Genomic DNA, 23,344 nt, shown 5'->3' with positions numbered 1-23,344 from the left:
TCACTTTTTAAGGTCTCCCTGCATTTCAGACGTTGCTCTAGCTTAGAAGTTTTCAAAGATTTCTCAGGCCCTGCACGGGTGTAGGCCTACATGAATGTATTTTCTCTACCAGCAATCTGATTTTCATTTTTGTACCCATTTGAACTTGATCATTTATCGGAGTCCTTTTTGAATCAAACATTTTAAATCAACTGAACCCTATCGTTTTGCGTCTGACCGCAGTAATTGCATGTGCTATAGACGAGGACGCTAAAGTACCAGGATACAGCAATGCCTGCTGATCAACAGTGAGAAAAAGTCTGTAGAACAGGTGCGTTCACTACATTGTCATACATCTTTATTAAGACTGGAACACATGGGATTAATGCAATCAATCTAAATGAGGGTGCATCTAAATATAGCTGTCGTTTAACTTATTAAAATTTAACCCTTCCCAACATTTCACATATGTTTGCAGATGTAAATAAATAAAATAGATCTGAACTGTTTGAAATCTGATTATCAGAGCCCAATATTAATAAACTATACTAATATTAATATTAATAATACTGTGGCAGTAATGTATGCCTGTGCTTATTAAAAAGTTTTAAAAGCATTTTGTTACTGTTGTACATGGGGGATACGTTTGAACTCCAATTGCTTCCTGGTACTTAATCACTGTACTTGAAGTCACATGGTCTAACTGTAGTAGGCCAATGGAGTGAGCCTGACCCACAACATAGGAGGTGAGGGGGTACCAAGAAGCCACAGCGACTTTAAAAATCAGTTGAGAAAAAGGGAGCCAGCGCTATGATTTTCTCTACAGCCCTGATTATCATTCCTGTATGCTAATTTTATCATCCTATCATCTGATCGCTTTCAGTTAGCAGCCACACATCAGTTGCTGGTAATAAAACAGTGACGGAGAAATAACTAGAGTACTTAGATTTCATTAAACCACAGAACTACAGCAAAGCTAGGCAAAAAAATTTTTGGTAAACTCGAAGTTTCATGTTACAGTAGTTGCCTGACAAGAAATGTACAGTACGATAAGAGATCCTCTTTGTGACGAAGGTGATCTTGTTTCAACAACACAAAGGGAGTCCTTTATAGCAGAACTATTTACAGAGCAAACAATGCCTGTGCACAACCAGTCTTACACGTTTGTCTTGCTTCTTTTATAATAGATGTTTACCTTACTGGTTTCTGGTCGTCATTTCAGAAGAAACGAAACTTTCCATTTTTCTTTTAAAAGGGGCAGAACAAGCCTGTAGTTGTAAAGTGTTCTAGGTTGTGGAGCTTCATGAGTTACAGGTAAAGCAGGTGCAACCAACATACAGTGCAGCGTGTGTTGAAAGGTCACGTATGAGGCGCTGATTAGGAAAACATGATTCATTATATCCACAATTACATTGGAATGCTGGCATGTGTATTGGAATCGTATTACAAGTCTATTGATTCACAGTTTATTTACAACTACATTGGTTTGCTCTTTGTATTGATTTATGTGCAACCCTGTTGTTTAATTGCCATATGCACTGGTTTATTTTATCGCAGTCAAAGCAAAAACATATTGTTTTTGTTTCATTTATTGCACTGAAAAGTTAAGCAAGGTTAACACCAAGTGCCTGTTCCTGGTCCTTATTTTTACAGACAGAAATTTTCTAATGATCTGTTAGATGTCTGATTTGCATTGAAATGGATACCCAAATACCCTTCTTTAATCTAAACAGGGCCATTGTTTAGATCAACTGAATATATGCCCATGTCTTTCTGTGTTGCTGTGCAAAGAGAAGAATGAAGTTCCCCACATTGTTACATGTGATTGAATGCACGCACACACAAACAGGGAACGAACTTTCTTCTATCTGCTCACTGATCTGTAGAAATATTCATGAACTTCCTGATTCCTAACCTACTGCTCTCGACCCTTTAATTGTTAGTGGAAACAAACAATTCTGTTCACATGATGCATATTCTTTACTGAAACCCTGCATGATATGGGGTGACGCTGTCACTAGTCACGACTGTGGACATCCAGTAGCACATAAAGTCATTAAAATGGTACAACTTCCTGGCAGGCCACACACTCTTTATTTGTATATTTCTTGCAAGACAAACCAGTTTGTCTGAAGCAGCATCAGGGATTCAATTGCTGTTTTCATGTATTGATCTGGGGTGTTACTAAAGCCCCTTTCACATTGGCACTCCTACCCGGGTCCTGGCTAACCGCATACCTGGGTTAACTCGGGTCCCAGCGACCCACCTCAGGATGTGGGTTGACACACTTTGACAAGGGTTGAGCGAGACTAAATGCTTGACGGCCGTTCGTGAGAGAATGCAGTAACAAACAGCCATGACTGTGTGAAGGTAACCGTTTAGCAAAGAACATTTCTGTTTAGCCATATTTTTGTTGCTTGAGACACACTATGAGCCAGATTGCAGCGAGGATGAAGAAACATTTGCTCTATCAACATTTCTGCTAACGGTTCAATCCAGAGAAGCTTGGATGGAAGCGTCAGTAACAAGCTGCTTCCGGGGCATTGATACGCATATTGTTTACTTGCATCTGTCACCCAGATCAACCCTGCTTCATCAAAAGCAGAGTGAAATCACGTACCCGACCCGTATGACACTGGGTCCTGCCCGGGTAGATCATGCCAGTGTAAAGGGTCTTTACATGTGCGTTTAATGGGCTACATTCTCAAAACCTCTTAAGTCTCATAACCCTTTAAGTTATATAAAGACAGCTGAACGGCTTGTGACAAGGTGGGACCATCTTGTTACTTTCTTGTTTGTCGGATCATGTGTCCTCAATACGTGTTACATTTTCCTTGTACTCATTAGTTTCACACCCGAAATTCTCTCTACTGTTTTCAGATGTGTGGCTAAACTGTTCAGATTGGGTTTTACCATTCTAGTCATTCTTTTGGATATATGTTTAGCTTTTGAAACATTCACAAAACTATTTTTTTTTTTCAGAAACCGAAACCCTTTATTTTTTTACATCTCTATTTATAAGAGAAAATACAAAAACTTTTTTCCTAATTTTAAATTCATAAAATGTGATTTTTTTACATACACAAAAAGGTGCAAAAATCATTACAAGATGTCTTCAAATATATCACACTGTTAAACCCTGTTTCCACACAAAAGACTAGAATACATCAGAAAATTGAATTTTTACCAAATAGGGTTATTACGCCAAAATTACTTTAATGTTAGGCATTAAATGATACAACTGGAAGTTTAAATTTCACTGAAACATACATATCATTGTCTCCATAAAACTTTATAAATAATTACTTAAAAACCTGCTCTAATTTGATTCAAGAATTTCTTAATTAAAATTATCAGTTACTAAAAAAAATACTTGTTGCAAGAAACATGCCAACTGTACACACAGAGTCTACAAAACTGTCATTGAGAAAGTAAAGCTCTGCTTTTGGAATACAGTAGTGTACAGTAGGCTAAACTATGGGACATTTAGCAAAGACAAACCAACGTTATGGAAACAAACGTTAATGGAAAATTGGTCAAACATGCAAATTAGGGACTAAAACTGCTGCTGTTTAATATGGGACACTGGATGCAGGAAGACAGCAAACAGACGCAACACTGGTGTCATGATTTATTATCTTACAATAAAACTGGACCATATAAGCCACATAAAGTCCAAAACACACCTTTTTAATGTTATTCTATGTAATGGCACAGGCTGATAACCAAGAAACTTCCTCTTTTCCACTCCAGTGAAATGTGTGTTTTTCTGCATGGTACTGAACTAAAGTGATGATTTTTTTTTTTTTTTAAATCACACAACCGCAAGTTAAATATAAACTGTTAAGTTTCCAGAAGAGCAAACTACTGATGCACAGCGAACAACAGATCAGGGGTATACTCTTCAAACAGTAAAGGGGAAAATGACCCTTTTTTTGGCATAACCCTTAGAGTTAAATCAATGAGACAGACGGGTGTTGCCAGTATGCATTGAATGACAATCATTTCCTTTGAGATGTTGAGTGCACAATACAATAGCATTTGGCCAACGTCCTCCCAACTCATTTTGGAAACCCAGAAGGGCCAAAGGCTGCTGACGATTTTCTTAACACACAAATCTTTGGTGCTTGCTGTGTCTTCTGGCATGGGTTAGAACTTGCTATGAACTTATGCCCTTTGCTCTGCCTTGGAATTGAGTGGAAAGCACAGCAGCACTACTGTGCTGTAAATAATTTCCATCTATAGTGGCATAATGACTGTAGCAGCACTATAAAACAGACCTACAGTATGTGCCACAAAGAATTAAAACTGCTACAAATCAAGAGCTAACAGACGGACACACATTGTTTGTATGGGCACTGTTCATCCAGACTTTACAAAATATTCTTCAAATTATTAATGTAGGCCTTAGATCTATTTTTCTTATGTATATAGTTAAAACAGTCCATTTGACGTATATGAAGAATGTTTCAATAAACTTTTGTATTCCACTAAAGGTTTTGACCTGTGTTATTCCAGTTTGAAACACATGTATTGCTATTATAAGCCCTGGGAAGGAACACATTACAGTAGCTAGAGTGTAAAGTCAGCTGCTGGTTCCAGGGTTGGCTGTAGAAACTCCTTATCAGGGAGCACAGCCAAATTTTTAACTGAGTGATATTCTGTGTCAGGAAGAAATCCAACAACAAATGAGTACTAACATTTCTATAGACTCCCCTTGGGAATAAGATCTGAAGTCAGCGTTTTCTTGTAAGCTTTTTCCTATACCACACCTACCTCCAACTGGTGTCCCTTACCAAATGACCTGCAGTGGTTCTGTACCATGAGGCAGCAGTGGTACAGGGGAACATACAAATGCTGTGAACGGTGTCTTTTGCAGAATCGTAGTGTTCACATGGACTCTTTGCATCAAATCCATTGTGCCCCCATTGCTAGCAATGCTGTGCCCTGTTAATAGCTGTGTTGTGGTTTCAACACAATAAATACACTGCACTTGTAGGTCTATTGAGTACTTAAGTACTGTTTCAAACTCTATGGAATAAATGTACACACCAGAAAAGCCGGTTAAGTGCAACTATACCCACATGCATTTATATCATTATCATCAGTGGTATGCTTTCTAAATATGAAGGAGTGTACATATAAAGCACTGTACATCTCTAAATACACCTCATCACCCCACGCCGATGTTCTCGCGACTGACACTCTCTTTTAAAGGTCATCACACAACCTGTTGTTTATGAAAATTAACATAATCTGAAAGAGATTATTCATGTTGCCTGTCACTCCCAATATGTACATACTGTAGTGCACCATGCTCTGGTCATTGCTAACATACAGTACAGTAATGCCTTATCAAGAACACATTAAACTGGCTCTGTTGAGTTTGACAGTACAATTTACCAAGTTTCTAATTGCATTTTATTCAAATGTAATGTTGTTTTGTATATTTAAAAAAGGTGAGGTTGAATACTACTTAAATAATATTTCATTTTCAGAAATCAGTTAATGATTAAAAAAAAAAAGCTTCTATAACTGTTAATCTTTTGCAGTACTTCGCTTTTTTTTTTTAATTTACTTTTTGAAAATTAGATACAGAAAGTCCAAGGAAGTATTTGTTTTTTTTTAGGTCTAAGAAAGGTACAATTTGTGGGAAAGCAGAATAGCTTTTTTTTTTTTTTTAAAGAAAAAAATGTAATTTATATTGGTAAACACAGGAAACAAACAGTTAAGCAAGCAATATTTCCAAATGATTCATTATACAGTTCATAGTGAATTTTTTTTTTTAATGTTTCCCTGTGTGAAAGCTGTGTATCCAATTAAAGTCATATGAAGAGAAAATAGAAACTAAAGAAAAAAAAAAAAAACTAAACACACAAGAGGGACAAACAACTGGTAGCACTCTGTTACCACGGTGACCTAATGAATAGTATAAATATTGATACATTGCGACCTCTCAAGGGCCAACCCAGCCAAGGCAAGCTCAATGTTCTTTGACCATTCTCACAGTGCAGTAACCTGAGCGCAGCCCTTGGTGATCGAACAGACGAAGATCGTTAAAGGGGAAATTTAGCAGTCAACACTGCTTCGTCTTATATCAGAGGAAATTTAGGCAACTGCTTTAAAAGGTCAAAATCCAAGAAAGTCAACACATGTGTGTGATTAAATACCTTTACAGTAACGTATACAATAAATATAATAACCTTTACAGTAAATAAGAAATACTTTAAAATATGGTTTAAAATTGGAATTAAACCATATACTGCAGGAGTGGCCACTCTGGTTCTGGAGAGGCACAATCCAGCAGATTTTATTATTATTATTATTATTATTATTATTATTATTATTATTATTATTATTATTACTATTTTTTTTTCATTAATTCCCAATTTTCTCTCAATATTGGAATGTCCAATTATTATTGAACCTTGTGTTTATGTGGTCCAAGTACTGTTGATAGCAGCAGATTTTACTCACATTTAAAGAATTTGCCAAGTTGTTACTTTTCTGTGTTTTCGTTATACTATGCAGCTGCAAGATTTTATAAAATAAAGTGATAATAAAGTGAAATGCTTCACATTTGGCGATTGTTTCCAAAAGGCGTAATGCTATTGCCAAACAACAGCATGCCCATTTGGCTTAAGGAACAGGAAGTCCCGCAAGGCAACAAAAACTAACCTTTGGAAGAGTGCAAACAGGGTTAAACTATGAAGAAATGTAGTTGACACACAGGGGAATACCACTTCAGTGTAAAAAGTTATTGTGGGCAGCTTTAAGAATTCATTTTAGTTCCAAAAGACCTGTTCTTTATTTTTGTCTACATGATGTCAGCAAACACTCAGCAGATAACCCAGTTTAACTAATATTTACACACTACTGACCCTCTCAGTAACCTCCACATAGCCATAGAGATAATGAATTCCCCTTTCCCATTTGAGCCTACTCTTCCACCCCCAAGCTAGTTTTGGATAAGTTGAGACTTTGTTTGGAAGCCTTTTAGGAAATGTTGTCTACTGCTGCATAGCGCAGCACCCAAAGTTCACAAAGTTGGCCTTGAAAACATGAAGATTATACATAATTGTAAAACAAACTTATAGCCTATAAATATAGTGCATTAAAAAGATAAACATACAATACAACAAAACAAAACAAAAAAACCCATATTGAGTTTTGGACACGCCTACATTATATCTTAAGCAGGTAAGGGCTTATCAACAAGGTCTGCTTTCAGAAAAAAATGTCTAAACTACAGTAGGGAAAGCTACAGTAAACTCATTGAAGGCATTAGAGTGTAGCTGTATTATTTGCCAAACACAAAGGTCAGTATCAATGGTCCATCTCTGTACAGCATTCAATCTGACCCTCATAAGAACTACTGTAATGTAAACAACGGAATGCATTCATTCCATGGTGCAACAACAAATAACACCAGGGTATGATTTTCGTAAAGTTTGCATCCACATCCATGTGTAAGAAGGGAAGGTTTTACTTCCTGGTTAGCATTAGTCATTGATGTCTGAGACTTTTTTTCTGGTTTTGTGTATTTTGTTGCAATCCCAATATTAAAGCAAATTTAGCATATCATCTCATTGGAGCTCCTTGAATCCAAATAAATATGGGCCAGCTGCCACATTTTATACATTCAAACCTTTTGCTGTCTGTACTAACTGAAGCAAGACAAATACCCTGTTATCAACAACTCAAACAGGACTCTACATAATACTGCTGCTTTATTTGCTCTTTATTACTTGAATTTGGTTTAGATAAGACATCCTGATACCTTTTATAAAAGCAATGCTTATAGGAATGTGTCTTGTCAATACAGTATCTACTGTATAATGAGTATAATCTCAACATGCAATAAAATAAAGGTGTAAGCATCTACAAAAAAGATGCTTACACCATTACACATCAATGGAGAATACAGTAATCCTTTGTATATAGTTTAAAAAAATGTTTTTCTTCAAACCATGATAGGACTATAATCAATAGCAGTTGTAAAACATTTCATTACTTCCTGCACTGTTTTCAGCTATGTATAAGACATGCAAGGCTGTATGTGCATAGCTGATGCAGACTTTGCATAACGCCCCCAAAAAAGAAGTCAAGTCTAAATGTGGTGTTACAATTTGGAAGACCATGTGATCACCCCTAATACTCTTCACTCACAGATCTTAAGGGATTGTAAGGTTGTACAGATTTCTCATGGTTTTAGCATGTTGGCTGTAGATGGATAAATAAACCTATTAATACTGTCTAACGATGGGTACGCCACATGCAGAATTGCTGATCTGAGTTTACGACAGAGACTTGTTTTCATATGTATTTTGTCAGGGTGCTGCTGCTTTCAAAGGTACTTCTGAAACCTCCAGAGCCAAAAGATCTGAGCACATGTTGTCAAATGTTTTTTGGGGTTTTTTTGTAAAAGGGAGAAATAGCTATGTTACAAAACTAGTAACTAACTCATTAATGTGCAATAATCTATGAGGAACCAAATCATTTCTAAAGTTATTTTACATACCAGCCTCAATTGGGTTCAGGTTCGATGCTTCTGAAACTTTGCACTTGTATGATTAAAACCCCAACAAGATGCCAGCTAGAAACTGGTTGACATGCAGAATATATTTAGGGTTTGGGAATTAATTCATTGAACTGGTAGCTTGAAATCAATTAGATTGTGCATATAAACAAGGAAATCAGCACTTACACAGATAATTTATTAACATGTCAATATTGTGTCTCCACCTACGGTAGGTTGTCTTATGAGAAACCAGAATAATCTTCTTTAAACATATGGAACATTACTTTTTTTTAAATTTTTTATAGCAGCACATGAATAAAGAAGAGCAGAATAAGTAAATACAAGAAAGAAATCCACCACAATGGCTTGCTTCTTCATATACTCATCAAAGTTAAGTTACAAAATGCTAAACACTGCATTACCAAGACACCCATACAGACATTTCCCAGTGCTCAATACAATCTTACTTTGAGTCAGGGGTATTAGCGTTGGCTGAGATTGAAGTCCAGGAAACCACAGCACACCTGCTGCCGAGCTGAGATTGGTAACCAGGATCTATTGGCTCCCATTCCCCTGCTCTAACCACGAGACAACAATGCCAGCCTTGACATTACTAAGAGCACTCAAATGATATTGATCCATTTATCAGAGCGCTCTGTACCCGGAATAAGATTGCTTGATACTGTACTCTCTGATCTCGTTAAACAAAATCTGTTTATTATAAGTAATTATTACTCAGTTCTACGTTTTTCTGTTAATATACCATTTAAAAAAAAATGTTATAGACTTGTTAAAAACATTCCTGTTATGCTCCGAAAAAAAGAAAAAAAAACCCAGAAGGATGAAATTCGTTCCCTTCCTCCTTGCTGCTAAGCATTCAACAGCTACCGATAATAACCTGCAGACAATAAAACTACTGACTACTGGAATATGACAGGCACTCATTTACATTAGAGTAGGAACTGTACCTCTTGTGTAAGAAATGAATGCAGAATTAATTCAAAATTCTAAGTTGCCTATCGCCTATTTCATAGCAGGATACACAAACATGTGGTTAGACAAATTGTCAAACTACTAACATTTTCAAATACATAGGAATTCAAATGAACACAGTATGTACGTTGATAATATTTAGTGGTGTTTTTTTAACCTACAGAAGCATGTCATGTAGTAATACTAAAATAAACTGTTTGATATACATTTCTCCTATTGAAAAAGCATGTTATACGTTAGTCTTTTTTTTCTTCTTAAAATAATAGTTTACAAAGGATTACCATTCATTTAAAATACAAATTCAGCCTAAGGCCTCATTTTAGAGCACGGACAGTCATTAGACATATTTTCAAAGAGAAATACAATGTTATATCACAAAATAAAAATAATGATAGTTTTCTACACTATACAATTGAAAAATGTCCAAAACCTAACTTAATATTGCGTTGTAAGATCTCTGTTGAGATCAACGATATACTGTATGCATAATTTTAATACAGTTGGAGATGATAATTATAGAAACAGTATTGACAAAAATCGCAGGACAACACTACAGGTATTTGATGACAAATACACCCCAAATAAGGATGCTCTTTGTCACACTACCTTGGGATTTAGAAGGCAAATTAAAAGAATCCTAATAATTTATTTTTATTCGGCACTGTTTCAATATATGTCAACTCCTCAATTTCAGTTGCAATATGTAGCGACAGTTGGTTATTTGTAGATCCACAAACCAGCCTACCAGTTCTAAACAGCAATGTGCTAAAGGGAACCAAACTAAAACTAAAGGGAAATGCCTCCTAGCTGAAATGCATGGCATTGTATTGTGTGTGAAAAAAAAAAAAAATTATATATATATATATATATATATATATATATATATATATATATATATAGAGAGAGAGAGAGAGAGAGAGAGAGAGAGAAATAATCAGCCAGCACAGTTTCATCCATTATAGTAATTAGCTAATCATACATAAGTACATAGGTTAGCTTTTGTTTATATAGTCTAAAGTTTATATATTTTAATTGGTTAACCAAAGGCAGATTATTAACCTAAAAGTAGCTTTACTTTCCTCTTTTAACTGTGTAGTTTTAACAGTAAAACAAAAAAAGTGTACAAGAGAGCTCTGGATGGCTAACCAACCAGTCATTCATCTCTGTCTGTAGGCCTGGTTCCAATTGTCCATTTCCTACTTTGAATAAAGATGCAAAGAAATAAGAGCACAAAAAACTTCCTGTTAGGCTAAATGTGTTTGTTTTCTTGTTTGACTGTTAAGTTTTTGGGCTTGGCACTGGACCTGTGGGTCATGCCTGTTCAATTCAAGCCTGCACCTCGGGGTCTTTTCTCAAGGTATTTAGTCCAGCCTGTAATTTACTTCTGCAAGCCTGGGTACATCTCACTCCTGTGCGTATTTTATGTTCTGTGTTATGTGTTATTAATGTTTGAAGTGAGTGTTTGTGGGGCACAGGTGGCAGGGAAGTATTTATTGCTTTCCCTGACAAAGCAGCCTGGGCCCGATTGAATGATTAACAAGCAATCGAGCCCAGGCATAGCTGCATAAACGAGGTGGAAATTTCTCACTCTGGGTGGTTGGGTGTACAGAGAGGAGCTATGTGAGAGAGACAGTAAGATTTGTAAAAGTATAAAGTATCGCTACTAGTGGTGGATTTAGACAAGCACGATGCTTGTTTGTTCGGTGTTTGTTTTGTCTGTCTGTCTGTTTTGGCCACTGTGCCGTTTGCTTTGAAAAGTCAGCATCAGCGCTTCACTCGCAGTACTGCTTACTTCCTGGTATAACATCACCCACAAGCCATCCTGTTCACAGACAGAAACACCTGTTACATGTTTCAAAAGTAAAACCAAACAAATCTGTACAGAACTTGAGTTGTTTCTTGCTCAAATTTATACCAAGGCTCAAGCCAATACAGCTGATAGCCCCAGAGATGCAGTTCAGCAAAAAATCCATACATCCACTTAGCAACTAACAACATGTGATGATTCTTCTCCAGTGCTAAACAATACAAGTCCTATTGTAACTGTATTTTCAGTGGTGATGTCTTGCAACTCTATGGGTATAAATCCAAATCCTTGCTTTCATCATAAGTATAATAATGTACATTCTTGTATTTGTACGCACGAAAATTCACCAAATTGACCCCCTTTAGCTTGTAAGCATGCACCACATCTTTCCATAACTGCAGTGGTTCACTAGGTGACATCAAGGGATGCAAGAATGGTTGAAGAAAGCAAAGATTAGACGAGAAACCAAACATTTTGAAACATGTCTTGTGTCTTTGTGAATTATTTGTCTGTTTTCTTATTAAATCCCCCCTTTCCGATAGCTCTTAGGCAAAACCATTGTTTGCCGCAGTATTGCTAACATGCGTGCCGCCGCATTACATGTGCAAATGATTGAAATGCTTTAAAAGGTAATGAGTCTCCAGTGGAATGAGGAAAGCATTGCTTTGTTCTCAGCCAGTTCTGTGATCATTACACAACAGTTTCAGTTAATTTCCATAATCGATTTCATCATGCTGGGGGGCTGATCTGACTAACTGTTGTCTGCCTCAAGTCCATTCGCACAGTACATGTTCTAAATGAAGCGCTTGCTACTGGCTCGGGTTATCTGCTGGCTGTACATCAATGACACCAAGGACATTTTGTGACAAAGCCCTCTCTATAGCAAGCCTGTGTTATCAGTTACTGTGGTATATATACCATGCTAATGGCATAGCAACGAATAGTTAAGCTTTGTAAAACTATTTGTAAAGCAAGAAGAATGGTATAGCATGATGAATATAGTATAGCACAGTAAATACAGGCATATGAAAAGTGTAGGTGAGACAACACTGAAAGCCAACCACTGGACTGGCTAAGAACATAAAAACAAAAGAAAATTTAATAACGAGAGGAGGAAAATAGGCCCATCTAAGCTTGTCCATTCTTAGTAGTTAATTGATATCAAAACTTTGAGTGACTCTGCCTCAACAACATGTCTAGGTAACCCATTCCATACTCTCACTGTGCTCTGTGTGAAGAAGAGTCTTCTTCCCTCTGTCCTAAGTTTATCTTTGCTTAATTTCTCTCAACTCTTAATACTGTTTTTATGTAACAGGTAAGTGATCAAGCAGCTTTGTTGCAGTTTGACATTACCCCTTTCAATAAGACCTGAAGTAGTGTTTCCAAACAGCAGTTAGCAGCTCCAGCTTTCACTTTCGACTGGCAAACAGAGAGAGAGATAACTTAAAAAATAAGCTTTTAATAGCAGTATGTGTACAGAGGGTGTATGTTGAGAAGCTAGCAGTTCTGTTTTTCAGCAGTGTTTCCAGACAATATTGTTAGTCCACCTAGACACAGCATTAAGAAAAATGTTAACATGTTTACCCTGAAACACTTGTACTGTAGCAAATAAATGTAGCTACAATACCAACCACCTTCAAAGTACAATGACTTATTTCTTAATTTTAACCCTGTTGTATTAATATTCTGTAACTATGGGGCCACTAAATATGAAAGACACTGTTGGCATTTCCCAGTATTTAACTCTTTCATAAGCTACTTAGATATCAATCCTACTTGTGTCAATCCTTTATAAAGAATGTGCATTCAGTATAATTTAAATATGTGGGGTCCAGTCATTACAGGCCATGTAAAATTGCTTACAGAACAATGAAACCTGCCAGGTTACAGAGACATCTGTCATTAACTTCTATTGGGGGAAGGATAAAATTTGTTCTGGGTTTTATGGACTGTTAAATGTTTGTTTTACTGTTAGGTGTGCAAATTTCTTCTAGAAGAAGTAAATGATTGTACAGCGTGTAAGGCTGAGAAATCTGACAGTTATTGGCAGCCTGCCTGCCTGCCTGCCCCTTTCCTGGAGAGAAACTATTGTATTGTTTTCTTCTAAGATAACTGTCATTGTTATTCTTACCCAGTTGGGAAGGGCTGTAGAGGTTCCTAGAACTCTGAAGTCAACTGAGCTTCCACCTGGGTGAAGTACTAAGAATGACACTGCTTACTTACGTAACACTAAATGAAAACAAAAGCTAGGTCACTGTATCCTCTCCAACTGAAATCAAATGAATATATTAAAGACTAATAATAATAATAATAATAATAATAATAATAATAATAATAATAATATGTGAATGAAATACTAATGTTTCTGCTTCATCATACAAGTTTAAAGTATCCCTGTGGTCTCAGTAAAGATCTAACTTCAATGCTTAGCTTTTACACCAGAGTGTGAACATTACCTGTCCCACTGGAACATCCTAGTGCATGAAACAAACGCCACCTTTGTTCTGCAGTATGTAACGAATTTCTTAATCCCTTTAGAGGCAGTGTTGCTTGGGGACGTGGTTACACGCATGTGAAGTCAAACTCCCTTCATTTCTTAAATTAACTCTGTATGGCAAGTGAAGCAGGACAACAATTTCAATTCACCTTCCAATGTAATCATAAATCATTTTCAACAAAAACTGATTGTAATCAGTAGAAATAGGGATTTTATTACAGAGGAAATATGTCAATACATAATATATGGTTTATCAAAAAATCGTTGCATAGAACATCAGTGTTGCCTCTGATGTGCAAATTTCACAGTGAAATGCGATACATAAAAAGTACTCTGTATTCTACATTAGAACCCCCTGACAACAGATGAAGTATTTATAGGCTTGTGGTGTTAGAGTGCTTTGCTTGTTTGACTTGGTTTACTTGTTTCATTTTTGTATTATCTCAATATCGCTGGAGCTACTTGCATGTTATAAACAGCCCCTTTACTGTTCCATTTTTATTTTTTTTGCTTGATTAAAATAGCAATTATTCGTGTTTTATCACCAGCAAGGGGTTTCAGATTTAGGGCCTCATTTACAAAAGGGCACTAAATGTTGCTGTAAAATGCACAGAGTAGTGAGCCTAATGTGCACCTTAAATCTAAAAATGCACATTGAGTAGTGATCCTGACGTGCACCTTAAATTTAAATGTACAGCCCCATTTACTAACAGAGAATGCATTAATTTATGTGCACACTTTACATATCATACCATGCACACTCCATGTACAATGAACGATCAACAGCCGCAGCCCTCCGCAGGGGACAGACATAAACTAAAAACTGCAAGCAGAGGAGTTAGAAATTCTAGTGGACGAGGTTGTTTTAAATTATAATGCCTTGTTTAGTCCAGTGTTTTATTTAACCACTCTATTATCTGTACCAATGTAATAAACTATAAAATAAAATCAAAGAAATTATAATATTTCTTCATGTTTATTCACGCTTAATATAACCTGTTATTTACAGGTAATTTTCACTGCTCTATATGAAAACTTTAATGCAAGTAATGCTACCATGATGCCAGATAGATTTGAACCCAGAAAAATAGGTTTAAATAGTGTGCCTATCTGTGGTTAAAGCCTGGTTTCCAAACAAACTAATTATCGCTCAATTTAAGGTGCACATTACGATTATCGCTCTTTAGTAAATGCGGTGTGAATAAAGTTCATCTTGTTATTCAGAGCGGGGGGTGCCTCATTTAAATATATTATTGTGCATTACCATACAAATCACATAATCACTCTGATTACCATAGTGAGGCACAATAAAATCTGCGTACGTCTGTGGCAAAGTGCCCGCCCCTGTGTGTATTTTGTGTTGTGTGTTAATGTTGTGTATAGTCATTGGTACACGGGATATAAACGGGTCTGTGTAACACAAGTGTTTAAAATGTATATTTGTATTTAGGCACGAGGATTGCACAGCACTTCACGTGCAAGTAAAACATAATAATATGCGAGCACTGGGAATTGCACTTTATTAATTCACATGCAGTTGTACCGCGACTCCAACTGAATGATTGATTAGCAATCGAGTCACGGTACAGCTGCATAAAAGCTGCATGTTTTCACCCACTCAGGGTTGTTGTGTGTTCGGTGAGTGGAGAACGGGATTGGAGACGGAGGTAATAATAAGAATAAGAATAATAATAAGAATCATTAAATCAGCTCACTCTGTTTGTCTGTATAGTCTGTTTTGTTTGTCTCTTTTGTTTTGGCGAATGTATCGTGTTCTGTGTCACTTTTGTTTTGGCGAATGTGCTGTGTTCTGTATTTTTGTTTGTTACAACCGTTTATTTTCTGTCTGTTCTGTTCACTCATTAAATGCTGAGCAAAGCCATTCGCTCAGCTCCACAAACTCCTCCTCTCTCTGTCGTTTATTTCCTATTTATGGTCTGACGTCACCCACTCCGGCCGTCTTTGTGACACGTGGTGTCATCATGGGATTACCAGCGCCTCCTAGACGCAGACCAGAGCAGGAACCGCAATGTCTTGTTGAAAAAAAAATGACCAAATGTCAGAAGACGCGGTCAGGCTGAGGGACTGGATCCAGGACAATGCTGGGCTGGAGGCCCAGTCCATGCCCATAGCCATCCGGGTCACGTGGTTGATGGACAGGGAGCGATGGGAGGCGTATGAGAGGGAACACACCCCAAACTCCCTGGAGGAAGGTGTGGAGTTGGTCCTCTGCTACCTGGAGGCAGCTATAAACAGAACAGCAGCCCAGGTAGCAGGGTCTCCAGCGCCCAGTCGTGGGGACTGCGAAAGTACAGCGCACAGACGAGGGGACCATGGGATCCAAAGCCTGAGAGGGAGCTGTTCCCATCTCCACCAGCAGAGGGTGAGTGTCTACTGGTATCACTTCCCCTACCGTCACCACTGGAGGAGAGGAGCAGGTGCTTCCTCTGGCTCCATCACCTTCCACTGTAAGTGAGGGAGAGCCGCACCAGTCCCCTGCAAGTGAGGGAGAGCTGCATCAGTCCCCTGTAATAAGGGTAGACTACACGCCGCTCCCACCTCCGCCACCAGGAGACTACACGCCGCTCCCACCTCCGCCGCCAGGAGACTACAAGCCTCCGCCACCTCCATCGGCAGGAGCAGAGCAGCAGGAGCTGACTCTGCCTCTGCCACCTCCACCAGCAGAGGGTGAATGTCTGCTGGGTTCCCGTCCACCAGCAGAGGATGAATGCCTGCTGGTATCGCTTCCCCCACCAGCAGAGGATGAATGCCTGCTGGTATCACTTCCCCCACCAGCAGAGGGTGAATGCCTGCTGGGTCCCTGTCCACCAGCAGAGGGTGAATGTCTGCCTCTCCCTGCACCAGAAGGACCAGGACTAGATGCTGGCGGTCCTCAGCAGCCCTTGCATAGGCTGCTGAGGGAAGCACGGGGAAGAACCGCCCGGCCGCAGTGGCCGAGAAGAGGGCCAACGCCCACACCCCAGCTTGTGTTGACTCCCTGCTTTTCTTCGCCCAAGTGTGCCTGCCTCACTTCGCCCAAGGATGCCTGCCTCACTTCGCCCAAGGATGCCTACCTGGCATCGCCTGGGGTTGCCAGCCGCTCCGCATCGCCTGGGGTGGCCAGCCGCTCCGCATCGCCTGGGGTGGCTGGAACTGCTTCGCCAGGGGTCGCAGTCGGCTCTGCCTGGCCGCAGGGGTCAGTGTGGCAGGAGACCTCCCAGAGGGAGCTGCCGACTATGAAAAAGGGGGAAGAGATCAGGAGACCTCCTTTCCCCGCAGCAGTTTCGCTGCTGGACTTGCCCCAGCTGAAGGAGTCAGTCCAGGAGCTGTCGGCACGTCTGTTGACATATATGGAAATATGGAACTCATGAGCGTGCACACTACTTGCAATTATGGTGCACCATAATGTTTAGTGCCCTTTCGTAAATGAGGCCCTTAGAATGACCACTATCTACCCCCTACCCACCATCACATTACACTATTCACAATTATCAATTACCATTAATAAAAAGACTTGAAAAAGCAGTTACAACCCTTGTAAACTGAGAAGAAACTTTAGAGAACAAGAGTTTCCTTCAAATTCTTTAGCGAAGAAGCACTCGTTCCTTCCCAGGAACCAGTTACTTCCTTCTGTACCACTGCTGGTCATGTCATTTCATTTGATTGTTATTCTTTTTTTCTATTAAAAAAACAAAAAAACAATTCACTTCAAATTTAGCTAGGCTGCATTTAACAATTTTAAATTTTCTGGAAAATAAAAAAAAAAAGCATTCAAATATATTTAATCTCATTGAAATAAATTCCAAATAATAATGTATTGTATTCTTTTTTTTTTCAGATATATACAGTATGCAACTCTGTACACAGCGCAGCATAAATTCCTGTTCTTTTGGCACCTGTACAATACTCCAGTGGTCATAAACAAAGTCAGACCACTTACATAAAATTCTTTCCTGGTGGTGACATAAACACATTTACAAAGGTAATTTACAACACTCCATGCACAGAACAGTGTTGTACAGTTCTATACATGTTTAGCTGCACTGTAGGTTCCCTATATTAAATGCTATACGATGTATCAATAACTACAAAATGTAGATACATGTATAGAATGCTAATGTGGTAAAAGACTTGCATGAAAGATATCAACATTCAGTGTTCTTGATAGAGCATCCACAACTATTAAAAACATGCAGTGCTACATTTAGAAAAATACTTTTAGCTGAAAGGTTACTGAATTTATTAATTAGCATTTTTTGGTATTTCTAAATGTAAGAATCAACATTAACCCTCGGGTTAAACTGTAATTATAGCAGTGCAATCCTAATGTATGCTTTTAATAATACCAAATAACAAAACTGCTCATTTTATGAGGCGTTTCTATTGTTTTTTGTTACTGGTAAAACAAAAGCTAGAATAAGCATAATACAAAAAGAAAAAAGAAAAAGAAAATACCAAAAATTACACCAGGCCAAAATCTAAATACACAAGAAAACCATCTGCAATGTTCCACTACACTTCTAAAATCGTTTTTTTACACAAAGACAATGCTAATGTTAACAAAAATGTAAGGGTCAATTGCAGTGTACTTTTGAATTTAGTATGGAGCTGGCTGGGGGACTAAACAGCATACTTGCCAGTACAGTACTATCTGAGGATCACCTCCAGCTAATCCCAAGCTCGGTACTATCTTAATACCAATGCAATGTAAAAATGCATGGTGCAGACAGCGGAGCAGCTGATCGCGAACTATAGCCCAGGCCTCAGGGTTAAACCGATCATTCTCTTCCTGTTTGAGAAAGTGTCAGTGAAAGAGAGAGGTACAGGGGGGGGGGGGGGGGGGGGGGGGGGCAGAATTCATTATTCTGTATTTCATTTGCAACTATTACCAGTGTTATCCTTACCATATTTATTGTATTTTAATAAACCTCAGCAAATCTAAGTTGTGTACTAATACAAAATAGTGTCAAATAGTGTAGAATTAAATACATTCATTCTAAAATGGAAATTAGAAAAAATATGTAGATAACATCTGTTGTAATTAATACATTGAATTTTTACTAATTAATTAAAATAAATGAATTACAAATTGTGCAAAATTGCCCATTCCGACACACACACACACACAGCAAATGCAATAATCCTCTGAATTATAGTATATACATAAATAGTTTACTTTATATATATGCAAAATATGTACTGTAAAGAACTTGCAAGAAATAACATGTAATCATGTTTGTATGAAAGTGAGAGATAACAAGGTGCCGATAACAAGCTCGTTAAACCAGCAGTAATGAAACACTGAAGCTGCTCAGTGCATTAATAGAATTCACAAAATAGGTGATCAAATGTTACCTATGTGTTTCACAATGCAATATATGTTGATTCATGGGTTATGTTCTCAAAAGGCAAAGATCAATTTTGTAATATTTGAGTTTGAATTTCATAATGAAGATCAAATGTGTTCCGAATTACACAAGGGAGCAAAAAATGTATTTTGTTGAATGCATCAAGGATTATGTTCAGCAGTGGATGACACCCACAAGGACTCTATCTCCATACAACTATTTCAGGTGAAGGGATGAAGCAATGCGTAAAATTAAATCTCATCAGTTCATGTGGAGTGAAATACTTCGCATACACCAATAAAGGTTTCAGTAATATATTTAGAAATGTATTAATTGATTTTAAGACTCAGTTACGAAATAATATTTCACTCATTGACTTTTTATAGGTAGTTATATTAATTGCATCTAATTGAGTTACCAGTAGTTATGAATACATTTAGTAGTGCTGCTCATATGACCTATTACTGAACCTGGTCTAAAGAGTTACTGGAGTAACTTTATACCAGTTCAACACACATCTATAGTGGCAGACGGCTGGTACCTTGTGCTCATTGCAATTGAGATCCTCTTTAACACCATCTGCAGACTGTCTGCAGAGGTTTGGTTCACTGTAACTGGCACTATCTTACAGACTGCTGTTAGCCCTGTCCTCCATACTAACAACGAGACGATCTCCAGTTAGTTCAAGACTGTGAGATCATTGCAATCAACCCTAAATGACTAACACAGGCAAAAAAAACCAAACATTTTCTCCACAGGAAACAGAAAAGCACAAACCTCAATGTTCTCTTACTGTATTTTACAGATTCTAAAGCTAAGAGGTTTCGGGGGACAAGCCAGTTTAAAAAAAAAAAAAAAAAGTATTTCAAACAATTAAAAGCTGCAAGCCAAAGTTAGATACAATGAATATTATTATGACAAAGCCAGTGATACCCTGCTTAAATTAATGAAACGAAGCAGATGTTATGGTCTACAAGGGTTTGTTTGAACACCCTTCGATCTTAGTACTTGTCCATATAGTAATTATACAGACTCTGTAAAAGATTTTAAATTCTAGGCCATCCAGTCCAGTAACAAAAACAAAAACCCATTAAGAATACAGTGCATGCTTAGGTTGACAAGAAAAGCTTACTATCATCACCCATAAAAGGAATCTGCAGTACAGGATAGCTTTGAGTTGTTTAAATGGTGCATGGAAACAGACATGTCTTTGCTTTAAAACCCAGGATTGATCAGCCACAGAGTTATTATAGTCAAGCAAATATAGCCCAGGGCATTCACACAATGCAAAACCTGAGGCAGCAGAATTAAAAGAGAACCCGTTCACAAAGTGCAAAACCTGAGGCAGCAGAATTAAAAGAGAACCCGTTCACACAGTGCAAAACCAGACAGCAGAATTAAAAGAGAACCCAACCTGTTCACACAGTGCAAAACCTGAGGCAGCAGAATTAAAAGAGAACCCGTTCACACAGTGCAAAACCTGAGGCAGCAGAATTAAAAGAGAACCCGTTCACAGTGCAAGCCTGAGGCAGCAGAATTAAAAGAGAACCCGTTCACAGAGTGTAAAACCAGACAGCAGAATTAAAAGAGAACCCGTTCACACAGTGCAAAACCAGCCAGCAGAATTAAAAGAGAACCCAACCCGTTCACACAGTGCAAAACCTGAGGCAGCATAATTAAAAGAGAACCCATTCACACAGTGGAAAACCAGCCAGCAGAATTAAAAGAGAACCCGTTCACACAGTGCAAAACCAGACAGCAGAATTAAAAGAGAACCCGTTCACACAGTGCAAAACCAGACAGCAGAATTAAAAGAGAACCCGTTCACACAGTGCAAAACCTGAGGCAGCAGAATTAAAAGAGAACCCGTTCACACAGTACAAAACCAGACAGCAGAATTAAAAGAGAACCCGTTCACACAGTGCAAAACCAGAAAGCAGAATTAAAAGAGAACCCGTTCACACAGTGTAAAACCAGACAGCAGAATTAAAAGAGAACCCGTTCACGCAGTGTAAAACCAGACAGCAGAATTAAAAGAGAACCCGTTCACACAGTGCAAAACCAGACAGCAGAATTAAAAGAGAACCCAACCTGTTCACATAGTGCAAAACCCGAGGCAGCAGAATTAACAGAGAACCCGCTCACGCAGTACAAAACCAGACAGCAGAATTAAAAGAGAACCCATTCACACAGTGCAAAACCAACCAGCAGAATTAAAAGAGAACCCAACCCGTTCACACAGTGCAAAACCTGAGGCTGCAGAATTAAAAGAGAACCCGTTCACACAGTGCAAAACCAGCCAGCAGAATTAAAAGAGAACCCGTTCACACAGTGCAAAACCAGACAGCAGAATTAAAAGAGAACCCGTTCACACAGTGCAAAACCAGACAGCAGAATTAAAAGAGAACCCAAGTTCACACAGTGCAAAACCAGACAGCAGAATTAAAAGAGAACCCGTTCACACAGTGCAAAACCAGACAGCAGAATTAAAAGAGAACCCAACCCGTTCACACAGTGCAAAACCAGCCAGCAGAATTAAAAGAGAACCCAACCCGTTCACACAGTGCAAAACCTGAGGCTGCAGAATTAAAAGAGAACCCGTTCACACAGTGCAAAACCAGACAGCAGAATTAAAAGAGAACCCGTTCACACAGTGCAAAACCAGACAGCAGAATTAAAAGAGAACCCAACCCGTTCACACAGTGCAAAACCAGCCAGCAGAATTAAAAGAGAACCCGTTCACACAGTGCAAAACCAGACAGCAGAATTAAAAGAGAACCCAACCCGTTCACACAGTGCAAAACCAGACAGCAGAATTAAAAGAGAACCTGTTCACACAGTGTAAAACCAGACAGCAGAATTAAAAGAGAACCCGTTCACACAGTGTAAAACCAGACAGCAGAATTAAAAGAGAACCGTTCATACAGTGTAAAACCAGCCAGCAGAATTAAAAGAGAACCCGTTCACACAGTGCAAAACCAGACAGCAGAATTAAAAGAGAACCCGTTCACACAGTGTAAAACCAGACAGCAGAATTAAAAGAGAACCCGTTCACACAGTGTAAAACCAGCCAGCAGAATTAAAAGAGAACCCGTTCACACAGTGCAAAACCTGAGGCTGCAGAATTAAAAGAGAACCCGCTCACACAGTGCAAAACCAGACAGTAGAATTAAAGGCGAATACAACAAAATGAGCTTGCATTTCTTAGATAAAAAAGGAAAGGAGCAAGAGCTGAAGCTGTGACTTCTGGTTTAGTCAAACATGGACAGGGCCAGACACCTTCACTCCTCAGGCTTAAAGACTGATTACATAATAAAACATTTGAATGTTTTTATATTCAGCAGGTATCTTTTTTTTTTTTTTTTTTTTTTTTTTTTTTTTTTTGTACACATCTCACATATTGTATACCCCAGATGGTACTGGCTAAAACAGTTACAGCAACTTTAAACAAGAAAAAACATTTCCCAGCAACTTCTTATTTTCTATTTTTAAATGAAGATTTCATAAGAAAAAATGACTTCTGCTTTTTGGAAAGAACCGATGCACATGAAAGCTTTTCTGTTTCAAAAGCTTTCAAACTGCATGCTCTAGCACTTTCAAAAAATGATTACACTTTGTATTTTGTTGTACAGTACAACATGTATTTTATATACATACATATATATATATATATATATTATATATATCTATATATATATATATATATAGTTTATCAGGGCGTATATTTTCCAATAGTCCAGTACTTCAGTAGTCATGATTTTGTATGATAAAACAATTTTTCAACTTCGTTGCGTTAAAACCATAGAAAAACGATTTATAGTCATCTACATGATCATTCTGTAGTCAATTTTGCTTTAGTCAGGTAAAACGAATGTACCCATTAAATTAAAACATATTTTTTTGTATAATACAAAGTACCAATTAACTAAGCATTTGCAGTAAAGTTTGTGCGGGGGTGGGGGAGGTGGGGGGATACTCTGTGTTCACATATACATATGATAGCACTATACTTCCAGGTTATTGGATAACTCCTGATAAAGTCAAGCTTAGTGTGATATTAAAAAGGGTTTGACAATAAATGTTTTGCTAAATGTTTAAAAATAAAAACTAAATAGCAGCTTCTACTTAAAGTTGAATAACATATTAAAAGGATTGTAAAATATAAATAAATAATAAAATAATAATAATAATAATAATAA

General features: G+C 37.9%; 1 protein-coding gene across 1 annotated transcript in view; it reads right to left on the bottom strand.

Moving 5' to 3' along the window:
• Positions 1 to 23,344, bottom strand: part of ptprja (protein tyrosine phosphatase receptor type Ja) — a 59,445-nt gene that overhangs the window by 35,077 nt on the left and 1,024 nt on the right. The window lies entirely within an intron of this gene.

This window comes from Polyodon spathula, chromosome 19 (genome assembly GCF_017654505.1).
Source record: "Polyodon spathula isolate WHYD16114869_AA chromosome 19, ASM1765450v1, whole genome shotgun sequence".
NCBI classification, from domain to species: Eukaryota; Metazoa; Chordata; class Actinopteri; order Acipenseriformes; family Polyodontidae; genus Polyodon; species Polyodon spathula.
The sequence above is the reverse complement of the archived record's forward strand: the minus strand, read 5'-3'. Positions and strand labels throughout refer to the sequence as shown.